General features: G+C 53.3%; 1 protein-coding gene across 12 annotated transcripts in view; it reads left to right on the top strand.

Moving 5' to 3' along the window:
- Positions 1 to 12,864, top strand: part of APBB2 (amyloid beta precursor protein binding family B member 2) — a 556,523-nt gene that overhangs the window by 452,522 nt on the left and 91,137 nt on the right. The window contains exon 1 of one of the 12 annotated variants that reach the window (XM_075346993.1): positions 10,285 to 10,381. The exons of the other annotated variants lie outside the window; for them this stretch is intronic. The gene's annotated coding sequence lies outside the window, so the exon portion shown is untranslated. Of the gene's footprint in view, positions 1 to 10,284; positions 10,382 to 12,864 lie in introns of those variants that run through there. 12 annotated transcript variants of the gene reach the window in all.

The following is a 12,864-nucleotide window of genomic DNA, read 5'->3' as shown; positions in this document are numbered from 1 at the left end:
TTCTGTACACCCTGATGTCCCTAGACAGGTCTTTCCCCCATATGTGATCATTTGCCAAGGCCCTAGCTGACCCTGCACTTGCGCTGACTAATAAGCAGGCCAGCAAGACACTAGTCTTACTACTATTAAAAAAGACAACATGAGGGAGGGGAGACAAACAAGTGAGACAGATACAACAAAATAACTCCCGTTCCACTAGAAAAATTACCAAAGCTTTCTCTAGAGACCACTCCTTCACAAGTCAGCATAGAATGAACGATCACTGGCATATGGGAGAGCTAGAAGTGAGTTTAATTTAAATAATGAAAGGAAATGGCATTAAAGTGCAGCAACCGAGATTATAGCTAAATCTCGTCACACTCAACAAGGAACCTTTAAATCCACTCTTGCTGAAGATGTGGTGCCCCTGAGGCTTTGGTCGCCACAGGGTACTGCATCTCACCAGAGGTGCGGTACTCATCCCGGGTAAGGAGCAGGTCGGTGCCGGTTCACAACATCCACAACCACACATAAGCCAGTTGCCCTCTCACCGGGACGGGGTTAGGGTAGGGTCATTTAGGATGGTCACCACATCGTCTGGGGCCTCTTACCCATTAGCTCAATTGTTCAGGTGGGCGGAGCGACTGATCAGGGGAGCAAGGAGCCACATACACACCCAGGCAGTTGAGAAACCACCAGGAACCAAGTGAGACGCAGGAGAATACGGTCGCTGAGGGGAGAGCTAATAGCTCCCACAGGACCGGCACACATCTCAGGGTGCAGAGCCCTAGGCTGGTGGGTACTTCAAGCCCTGCCGGTAGAATCCGCCAAGCAGTGGAATTCAAGTCCTCTGGCCCACAACAGCGCCCAGGGCAAAGCAGCATTTAGAGCCAGGAGTCGTAATCATAGGGCGGCCTATCAACGGACTTGCGCTGCCTGCTATATGGGACGGGGAACATAACCACCCCAAGGACTCTGGTCCCTGTGTAGCTTCAAGTCGCAGGGGCTCACACAACAGAGTGCAGGGAGGAAGGATTCACGAAGTATCCCACCGGTAAGGCCCCCAAACTATCTGGGATTGTCTGGAGCCTATTGTCACAAACCACCGGGGGGTCACTCAGAAATCCCCCGCGCTGGCTACCAGTACGTCACGATCGGGGGGTAACAAGTGGGGGGTCACCCCTACTTTATACCTCCCGACCGACAGACAGAGCACGTGACGCGCTCTCTAGCGCCCCTCTTATAGTCAGGCCAATTATGGAATTGCCCGACAATAAGCAAGGAGGCCGCTATACTACTTATGCCGATTATTGAAGGGTCCCCGGTGAGAGTAAGGTATATATTCCCCCGACCTCCGCGGGCGGAATATATAATATCTTCCCGAATCTCACTGGCCTCCCCACAATAATCCTTGGCACAACTCGCTGCCACCAACCGATTCACGGTAACTATTAGCCGAACACACAGACGTGGGATTCAAGATCGAGATAACAGAACAGCCCAAGATTAATTATATAATTTAATCGCCTAAAGCACACTAGAAACTACAATATATACAATAGGGAATCTACAGAATATACATATGTCAGAGTACAGTTACAATCAAAGCATGGGTTACAAACAGGCATACACAGTTCCAGCAGTTACCTTGTTGCGTCTGGCCACAGGGGAGCGCTGTAGACCAGGTTTCCAGGAACTCTCTCACAGGTCTGTCCCAACCAGGCCCCCGAGCAGAAGAACGCTTGAAAATGGCCGAAGTAGGGTTATCAACCTGGGCAGATCCAGGTCCCCTCCTACCTTAGTGACCTCACAGGGAAGCACTGCCACTCCCCCTGCATGGATCAGAATTATCCAGCAAAGGGGATATTGGCCATAACTTTGCCTGGGAGCGTCGTAGGCAGACGCCAATGCTCTCATTGTGACAGTTATGAATTTAGCTACAGAACGAGGGGACTCATGACCTGTCTGCCAGTTCCCCATTGGCTGATATCACGCCTGGGGCATTTCCCAATGTCCTGTTCCCATAAAAAGGGGGTGCCGGCATCGTCCACATGCGGAGACACCATTTTTATGGTTGCCATATTTATCGGAAATATGGCTTGCGAGATATGAACCATTTTTCACTGGAGTCGTTCTGTCTGGCTATTTCCATAGCCTTGCTAACTAGCTAGCAGCTCCTACTACAGTGTGACGGCAGGGAGTCATCCTGTGTCCATTGTCCTAAAGCCACCTAATTTCCATATCACAGGACATGGCCATGGATTTGTTGCTAAACCAGTTGTGTGAAGGGAAGGGGGTAGTGACACCAGGAGAGGGCTTCCTGACATGACTTGAATGTCATGATTTATCGTCATATCTCCGGATTTACCTCACACCTCCCCCCTTTTGAGGGCGCTAGGGGGCAGCACACTCGTGTTCCCCCGTGCGCCCGTCCGCGACCTCTCCTTGTCGGGACAGCCCGTCTGCGTTACCGTGGTCACGGCCCCTTTTGTGGCGAATGGTGAAGTTGTATTGCTGGAGCGCAAGGCTCCATCGCAACAATCGCCCATTCGTCCCAGAGACGGTGTGCAACCAGCTGAGGGGATTGTGGTCCGTCTCCACGATGAAGTGGCGCCCGTATAGATAGGGTTGCAGACGCTGCAGGGCCCACACTATGGCCAGGCACTCCTTCTCCATCGTGGAATAGGCAACTTCCCTTGGTAACAGCTTCCTGCTCAGGTACAAGACTGGGTGCTCTTGGCTCGCAGAGTCCACCTGGCTGAGCACCGCACCGAGGCCGAAGTCACTGGCGTCGGTCTGTACTACAAACGGCCGCGTGAAGTCGGCTGCCTGTAGCACGGGCGGGCTGGACAGGGCGTCCTTTAGGGCCCGGAAGGCTGTCTCGCAGTCCATTGTCCAATCGACTGCAGAGGGCAGCTTCTTCTTGGTGAGGTCCGTCAAGGGCTTTGCCAGGCTACTATAGCATGGAACAAACCTCCTATAGTACCCAGCGGTCCCCAAGAAGGACATCACCTGCTTCTTGGTCCTGGGGGTGGGCCAGGATGCGATGGCCTCCACTTTCTCAGGCTCGGGCTTCAGCGTTCCCCCACCTACCCGGTGACCGAGGTACTGGACCTCGCTCATGGCCAGCTGACACTTTCCCGGCTTGATGGTCAAACCTGCCCGGTGGATCCGCCTGAGCACCTGTGCTAGATGCTCTAGGTGGTCCTCCCAGGTGGGACTGAAGACGGCAATGTCATCCAGGTACGCGGCCGCGTACCCTTCAAGTCCCTTGAGCAGGGTGTTGACCATCCGCTGGAAAGTGGCAGGGGCATTCCTCATCCCGAATGGCATCACCGTGGACTCGTACAGTCCAAATGGGGTAATAAAGGCAGAGCGTTCCCTGGCCTTGCGAGTCAGGGGGATCTGCCAATATCCCCGGCTCAGATCCATGATGGTCAGGTACTGAGCCCCGGCCAACTGATCGAGCAGGTCATCGATGCGTGGCATTGGGTACGCATCGGCGACCGTGACCGCATTGAGCCCCCTGTAGTCCACGCAGAACCGAGTGGTTCGGTCCTTCTTAGGGACGAGGACTACAGGCGAGGCCCAAGCGCTGTTGGATGCCTGGATCACCCCCAGGTTCAGCATCTCGTCAATCTCCTGGCGCATGTGTTGCTGCACCTCCAGGGAGACCCGATATGCTGAACGCCGGATCGGGGGATGATCCCCAGTGTCCACGTGATGGACAGCCAAGTCAGTCCTTCCGGGCTGGTTGGTAAACAACCCCCGGAAGGGGAGGAGGGTGGCCCACAGCTGGGACCGTTGGTCTTCCAAGAGCTGGTGGCCAACCTCCACATCCTCAATGGATCCGCCTGCCCTAACCTGGGCTAGCATATCCAAGAGGGTTTCCGCTTCTCCCTCCTCGGGCAGGTTGCACACGGGGAGCGCACATGCCTCCCGCTCATGATGTGCCTTCATCATGTTCACATGGAAGGGCTTCCGCCTTCCACGGGCAGGGTCCAGGGTGACCAGGTACGTCACAGGGTTGAGCTGCTGGTACACGAGGTATGGGCCTTCCCAGGCTGCCTGAAGCTTGTCCTGTGGTACGGGGACCAGTACCCACACCTTTTGACCCACTTGGTAGGTCCTCTCACAAGCGTTCTGGTCGTACCAACGCTTCTGATCGGCCTGGGCTTGAGCCATATTGTCGTGTACCAGTTGCGTCAAGGCCTGCATTTTGTCCCGGAAGCGCATGACATACTCGATGACCGACACTCCAGGGGTGGCCAAATCCCCTTCCCAAGCCTCTTTCACCAGAGCCAGGGGGCCCCGCACACGTCGCCCGTACAGGAGCTCAAACGGTGAGAATCCTGTTGAGGCCTGTGGAACCTCCCGGTAAGCAAATAACAGGTGTGGGAGATACCGCTCCCAGTCACGCCCGTGGGAGTCGACCAACATCTTAAGCATCTGCTTTAAGGTGCCATTGAACCGCTCGCACAGGCCATTAGTCTGTGGATGGTACGGGCTGGCCACCAGATGTCGCACCTGGACTTGCTTACAGAGGGCCTCCATCAGCTGGGACATGAATTGGGTCCCCCGGTCAGTGAGCATTTCCTGGGGAAAACCCACTCGGGAGAAAATCTCCAGCAATGCGGTGGCCACCTTGTCAGCCCGAATGGACGACAAGGCCACTGCTTCTGGGTACCGGGTGGCACAGTCCACTACCGTCAGTATGAAGCGTTTCCCGGAGCTGCTGGGGATGGCCAGCGGGCCGACCAGATCCACAGCCACCCTCCTGAAAGGCTCATCGATGATGGGCAGAGATACCAGTGGGGCTTTGGGGCGTGGCCCCGCCTTCCCCACTCTCTGACAGGTTTCACACGAACGGCAGTAGGCAGCCACATCGGCCCCCATTTTTGGCCAGTAGAAATGCTGGTTTAACCTGGCCTTGGTCTTAGCGATCCCTAGGTGTCCGGCCATCGGAATCTCATGTGCGATCCGCAACAACTCCGTCCGGAACGGATAGGGTACCACCAACTGTCGGTCCCTGGGCCACGCCTCCGGTGAACCCTGCTGGACCGTGGCCCGGTACAGCCGTCCTTGGTCCCAGACCACTCGCTCCGGGTCCGAGTCCGAGGGAGGCTGTGCCGCCTGCTCCTTTAGAGCTTTCAGGCTGTCGTCAGCTTCTAACGCTGCCTGAAACCCCTGACTAGATGTGGCCAGAATCGACGAGACTGTCACATCTTCGGTCAGTACCCCGGGACCTGTGTCCTGGCCTCCACCTGACTCGGCTGCCACTTGGTCAGAAGGGGAAGAGCTATCGGACCTCCGGGAGGCCCCTTGGCTTCCAGCACTCCCACTGCGGGTGACAGCGGCCACAGCCGCTGCGACCGTGGGTCGTGCCTGCTCCTCCTCCGTTCCTGACCAAGTCGCCGGTTCAGGCAGACCTACCTGGCTTCCTGACACCCCGGTTGTGGGGGAACCATGCACCGAGATCTTACCTGGGAGCACTTCCGCTCCTGGACCGGCCCCAATCTCACCTGCCTGTTCCCCCCCTGCAGCAACAGAACCCCGCTGTGAAATCTCTGGGGACCCCACATTTGCTGTGGTAGCCCCCACCCCACACACTGGTCCTCCCCCTGCAGCACCCTGCTCTCTGCTTATCCCTGCAGAGGGCAGCAGATCCCAGCTCACAGGCTGGTTACTTGTAGAGGCATTGTCACACCTTTCTCTGACCCCCTCCCCTGTCACAGCTGCAGCTGAGTGTGTGTCTATGGTGTCTATGCAAGCAGAAATATCAGAGTTCGCTCCCTCCTCCCTTACATCATTCATAGATAACACATTAACATTGTCCGGAGGCACGTCAGCACTGGCTGAAGGTTCAGCCTTTGGGGCGGGGCCAAACTGGGAGGTTATTTGCCCCAAATCTGTCCCAAGTAGCACGTTTGCAGGGATCCGATCAGTTACCCCCACCTCCCTCACCCCTCGCCCTGCGCCCCAGTCCACATAAATGTCAGCAACAGGCAGCGCCGGGTCAATGCCTCCAATCCCGGAGACAGCGAGGGTTTTTCCAGGGATCAAGTCTTGGGGGGACACCATCTCAGGCCGCACCAGAGTCACCTCCGAGGCGCTGTCTCGCAGTCCTATGGTCACAGACTGGCCGACGGTGACAGGTTGGAAGCTGTCCAGGGACCTACCACCACCCCCACCCACACAATACACCTTGGGCGGCCCTTGGGACGGGGACGGAGCCGGGGCCTTGGGACGCTGAGGGCACATGGCCTTGAAGTGTCCAGGTAGGTTGCACTGGTGGCACCGTCTTGGTTCTGCCACGGGCCTGGAGAGGGGAGTTGAGGGGGACACCCCCTGCAGTCTAGGGGCAGGTGGGGCAGTCGCAGAGTTCATCTTACCCCCTCTCCAGGTGCTGCTGGTGGCTGCTCTCCTGGCTTCAGGAGCCCGATTGTTGGTGTAGTCATCTGCCAGGGCAGCTGTAGCCGTGGATCCCTTTGGCTTCTGGTCTCGGATGAACTGGCGGAGATCCTCAGGGCAGTTCCACAAGAGTTGCTCCGTGATGAACAAGTCCAGGATCTCCGGTCCGGTGGAAAGCTGCAGGCCTTGGGTCCAGTGGTCGGCAGCTCGGGCAAGTGCCCGCCGGTGGTCAGCCCAGGAGTCCTTTGGTCCCTTCTGCAGCGTCCGGAACTTCTTGCGGTAGGACTCCGGGGTGAGGTTGTACTGTTGGATCAGGGCCCGCTTGATGGTGTCGTAGCCCTGATCCGCCTCAGCAGGCAAGTCCCCAAGGATATCCAGGGCCTTACCCCTTAAACGGGGGGTCAGGTATTTGGCCCACTGGTCCTTGTTCAGATGATGCTGCAAGCAAGTCCGTTCAAAAGCAGTCAAGAAAGAGTCCAAGTCTCCATCCTTCTCCAGCACTGGGAAGTCCTCAACACGGACCTTTGGAAGTTTGGTGTCTGGAAGGTCACGGGTGGCTGATGAGGGCCGGAGCTGAGCTAGCTGCAGCTGGTAGTTACGCTCTGCCTGGCGCTCTTCACGCGCTGCTTGCCGCTCACGCTCGGCCATGAGTTCCTTGTAGCCCTCCCGGTCTCCAGCCTGGCGTAGGGCCATAGCCATTTGAAGAAGGCTATCCGAGCCTCCCAGGCTCGGTGGAATGGCACGTGGTGATCTGCGGCCCGCTGCGGAGCCTGGTGCTTCACTGTCCATTGCAGAGCGGAGGGCTGGCGTCTGGCTCGCTGAGGACCCTTGGGCGAGCTGCTCCTCATCTTGTCCAGCAGTGCCCGGTTGTGCAATGTCCTCTGCAGAACGGTTTTCTGGCGTCGAGCTCCTGGAGGACTCGTGGGCAACCTCCTCATTGCTGTCCACAGCACCGTCCTCCCTCTCTTCGGCTCCTGCCTTAGCATTGGCCAGTTGCATAGCTCTGCTCCTGGTGCCATCAGCCATTCTTGCAGACTTTTGGTCACTGACACAGAACTGACACCTGATGCCTCCACACACCTTACAGTATCTGCACTCTGACACTCTAGTGTTGAGCTAGTCTGAAGACCCCAGCAGCCACAGCTGCCGCAGGCAGTCTTTAGTGTCTGGGAGTATGGGTCTCACACTCACACACACTATTATCTCGATCCCACCGCTTGCCACCAATATGTCACAAACCACCGGGGGGTCACTCAGAAATCCCCCGCGCTGGCTACCAGTACGTCACGATCGGGGGGTAACAAGTGGGGGGTCACCCCTACTTTATACCTCCCGACCGACAGACAGAGCACGTGACGCGCTCTCTAGCGCCCCTCTTATAGTCAGGCCAATTATGGAATTGCCCGACAATAAGCAAGGAGGCCGCTATACTACTTATGCCGATTATTGAAGGGTCCCCGGTGAGAGTAAGGTATATATTCCCCCGACCTCCGCGGGCGGAATATATAATATCTTCCCGAATCTCACTGGCCTCCCCACAATAATCCTTGGCACAACTCGCTGCCACCAACCGATTCACGGTAACTATTAGCCGAACACACAGACGTGGGATTCAAGATCGAGATAACAGAACAGCCCAAGATTAATTATATAATTTAATCGCCTAAAGCACACTAGAAACTACAATATATACAATAGGGAATCTACAGAATATACATATGTCAGAGTACAGTTACAATCAAAGCATGGGTTACAAACAGGCATACACAGTTCCAGCAGTTACCTTGTTGCGTCTGGCCACAGGGGAGCGCTGTAGACCAGGTTTCCAGGAACTCTCTCACAGGTCTGTCCCAACCAGGCCCCCGAGCAGAAGAACGCTTGAAAATGGCCGAAGTAGGGTTATCAACCTGGGCAGATCCAGGTCCCCTCCTACCTTAGTGACCTCACAGGGAAGCACTGCCACTCCCCCTGCATGGATCAGAATTATCCAGCAAAGGGGATATTGGCCATAACTTTGCCTGGGAGCGTCGTAGGCAGACGCCAATGCTCTCATTGTGACAGTTATGAATTTAGCTACAGAACGAGGGGACTCATGACCTGTCTGCCAGTTCCCCATTGGCTGATATCACGCCTGGGGCATTTCCCAATGTCCTGTTCCCATAAAAAGGGGGTGCCGGCATCGTCCACATGCGGAGACACCATTTTTATGGTTGCCATATTTATCGGAAATATGGCTTGCGAGATATGAACCATTTTTCACTGGAGTCGTTCTGTCTGGCTATTTCCATAGCCTTGCTAACTAGCTAGCAGCTCCTACTACAGTGTGACGGCAGGGAGTCATCCTGTGTCCATTGTCCTAAAGCCACCTAATTTCCATATCACAGGACATGGCCATGGATTTGTTGCTAAACCAGTTGTGTGAAGGGAAGGGGGTAGTGACACCAGGAGAGGGCTTCCTGACATGACTTGAATGTCATGATTTATCGTCATATCTCCGGATTTACCTCACACCTATCACAGTGGAGTCTGGCAGTCCAACGGCAGGAGCAACTCAGTGAGTAAACACCTTAAACTGCAACTGCTGTGTCTTCTGTTCCTTCCCGCGCCCCGCGCTTCCCACACTGAGGTGGACAACTACTCTCAACATCCTCCCTGGGGCCTAGCTCTGCCTGTGGAGAGCTGCAACATCTGAGCTGCGTTACCATCCGCCCCAGCAGAGAGACCTTGCGCAGCGGCGGCTCCCATCATAGCCGCACACCACAGGTGGTGTCACGAGACAACTACTCCCAACATCCCCAACCCCTTCATCTTTATTGACACCAACGGGATCACGGAACCGGGCCAGGCCACTGTGATAACCCAAACCGAAACCGGCCCGGTGACGGGTAATCCGAGAGACCCCGTGTGCGCGGCAAAGAAAATCTGCGATATGTAAATCGCCGAACTGCAACTATCTCAGCTGAACACTACACACTCGTGACAGTAGGTACAAGAACTAGAAATGACCGATCAGCAGGATCACTTCTCGATAGTCTAGAATGTTTTTGCAGATTGTCCACTTTGGTCTGTATGATTCGGGCAGTCTCGATAACTCAGGTTTGACAATGTGAATGTACAAGTGTTATGTCTGCATAATATTGGTCTTTGTTATAAAACGTATATCTACATCATGTAGAGAATGGGACATGTGTGATGTCTGCTGCATGTGTGGGAGTATTACATAGTGTTGAAAAACGGAGATTGTCAGTTATAATTTTATGGTCTGTTATTCTTCATGTATTTGGTGCTGGTATATGAAGAAGAATCATGCTACGCTCTATCAGATGTCGATTTCTTCCCCTAGAGGTCAATGGAGACTTGTTTACATATGGGTGAGGAACCATTGTGGGGCCAATACCCGTTCTGGACTCTGTATGAATATATATGGAAATTGTAGAGTGCAGTATAGAACTTCAGGGGTGCGCTTTGTGCATTCATACAGAGTACAACTCTTTTTTTTTTCTGTGGGATGTGTGAGACCTTAGTGTGGTTTTATACTTGCTGACATTCGCACATATTTGCTTCATGTCATTCTTTGGCTCTGTAGAGATTGCAGCAGATGTTTAACATTACAGCAGCGAGTACATAGGTTGCTCTCTTGTCTCCAGAGGCTGCTCGCTTGCTACATAGAGAAGAGATCAATCGATGGAAGGTGACAACAATTAGCAGTCATTAATGTCTGTGGTCTAAATGTCTCCCAGCTCCTGTCAGCTTCTTCCCACGCTTTGTGTACTATACAACCTGTACAAGTGAATTTGTGTAAGAAATGCATTAACCTTCAGAGAAGCAGGGTGGAAGGAGGGCTACGAGTATTTTTGGTGTGGGGGGCGGGCTTCACAGCAGTCGCTCCTCACAGTTCTTGACTGAAGACTGGAGATGCTGCATGTGTACATACTGATTTCTCCGCTTCTCCCCTGCCTTGTAGATGACCTGCCGCTGTTTCTAATCACAGGTTTGTTATTAAATGACTAATATCTTCATTTTATGGATCACAAAGTACATTTCTTTCTTCATTATCTCCACGGCATGTGTCCCGATGAAGCCATTCTTGGCAGTATTAGAGGCTCATTCACTGGGGGCTCTGACAGGGCAGTAATGCTTTGATTTATTTATTGTGTGTAACCTTGGAGATTTATGCCAGGATAGAACTCTCGGGATTCTTGAACTTAGGCCATCAATACGGTAGAACTGAGACACTAGTTGGTGGAATCACATGTGCTGAGGTCTCTTAGGTGCGTGTAGGTCCTCATCATACCATTTCTATACATGGCTTTATATGCATTTGGTTCTTTGCTGTGTTCATTTACCTTTTTTTACATATATTATCCCATTTTTAAATATTTTGGGGGTATTTTAGACTTCAATAAAATAGAGGACACATCCTGGTACTGGTTCATGTCTCCGATCAGTCCCATATTGTGATAAATGTTCTTTCAGACAGTTCTAGTGATTTTATGGAGACGTACATAGTAATCGCAGCAATATTGTTCACCCTGCAGCCTTTGAGGAGTCGAACTACAACTCACATGGTGAAATAATTTGTTGGGTGTCACAGTCTAACAATGGCGTCCTTGATTTTCTTTGCTTCGCCAGGGGGCAAAGCTGCCCTTGTGTAATAAACTTGCACACCATGTTCTGCTGGCTTTGTTGAGGGAAATTCCTGTTTTCTTAGGAAAGGATGTTGTTGCTAAGCACTTGCCTTATAATGAAGCCAGCGCTGTGTGAGGAATGAAAGCATTACTTTGGAAACCTGACACCAAGTGCCAAATATTCCTCTAAATGAATCAAGCAGTCATCACTGTCACGGAGAGAGCATTTCACATTTTCTTCCTATTGAACCTACAGCATTTTTTTGGGGTGGAGCACATTTCTGATAAAGAGGACATTTGGGGGGGGGGGTCAGTGTTTACAACACTTATTGAGCAAGAATGATGATAAATGCAAAAAAAACTTCTTAGTGTCACGATTCCTCTTCGCAGAGCATCTACAGACTTGGAGATGTTCTGCAGCGCTTACAGGCCTGGCAGTGACACTATTCCTCTATGCAGAGCATCTCGCAGATTTGGCATTGACACTAATTCTTTGTGCAGAGCATCTTGCCTTAGGAGATGCTCTGTGGCTCCTTCCTTAAGCGGGCTTTACACGCTACAGTTTCACTACAGCGATCTCGTTGGGGTCACGGATATTGTGACGCACATCCGGCCGCTGTAGCGATCTCGTTGTGTGTGACTCCTAGGAGCGATTTTGGATGGTTGCAAAAACGTCCAAAATCGCTCTTCGTTGACATGGGGGTCTATTCTCAATTATCGCTGCTGTCGCGTGGGCGAAGTTGATCCTCGTCCCTACAGCAGCACACATCGCTACGTGTGACGCCACAGGAACGAGGAACCTCTCCTTACCTGCCACACGCCAGCAATGAGGAAGGAAGAAGGTGGGCGGGATGTTCGTCCCGCTCATCTCCGCGCCTCCGCTTTGATTGGGCGGCCGCTTAGTGACGTCGCTGTGATGCCGAGCGAACCACCCCCTTAGAAAGGAGGTGGTTCGCCAGTCACAGCGACGTCGCCGAGCAGGTAAGTACGTGTGACGCTGCCATAGCGATAATGTTTGCTACGGCAGCGATCTTCACATATCGCCATAACGATAGGGGCGGGTGCTATCATGCTCGCCATCGCTAGCATCGGCTAGCGATGTCGCAGCGTGTAAATCCACCCTTAGATACTGAACTGGCAGCTTGGTCACTATACTGGAGTCCAGATTGGTTATGGGAGGTGCTGGTTACTCAGCTATTCCACCTTCCGGGTAATTGCTCAGGCTTCTTTAGGCTATCTGCGCACGTTGCGTAATTTCATGTGTTGACGCTGTATATTGCTCTGTAACGTAAACGCATGCGTCCTGCGTCCCCAGCACAATCTATGAAGATTGTGCATAATCCATCCGCACGTTGCATTTGAGAGTGCAGTGATTTGCATGCTGAAATTTTGCGCTGCTGCGCTCAAAAAAAGTAACGTCACTTATTTTATGCGCTTTGGATACTGCTCCCACTCTGTCTATGGCCTCCGACACACATCCGTGCCGCCGGTACGTGATTGGTACGTTTTTGCACGTACCGGCGGCACGGAGACACGTACACCAATGCTACCCTATGATAGCAGGCACACACACGTAAAACCACACGGAACGTGTGTCCGTGTCCGTTTGTACATGTGTGCGTTTTCCAACACGCTGACATGTCCACGTTTTCTCCGTCATCACGGGTGTCACACGGCCCGCACCCGTACCACACGGATGTAGTATGGATGCGGTCCCGTGTGACACGCGTTGGAGAAAACACACGTGTCAGAGAAAAAAATAACAAATCTTTACTCACCTTCTCCAGCCCTCCTGTCCCTGCCGCTGCTGTCACTTGCTGCCGACCGCCGCTCATTATGTTCATTT

This window comes from Anomaloglossus baeobatrachus, chromosome 1, assembly GCF_048569485.1.
Source record: "Anomaloglossus baeobatrachus isolate aAnoBae1 chromosome 1, aAnoBae1.hap1, whole genome shotgun sequence".
Lineage (NCBI taxonomy): Eukaryota > Metazoa > Chordata > Amphibia > Anura > Aromobatidae > Anomaloglossus > Anomaloglossus baeobatrachus.
This window is presented reverse-complemented; position numbering and strand designations above follow the sequence as displayed.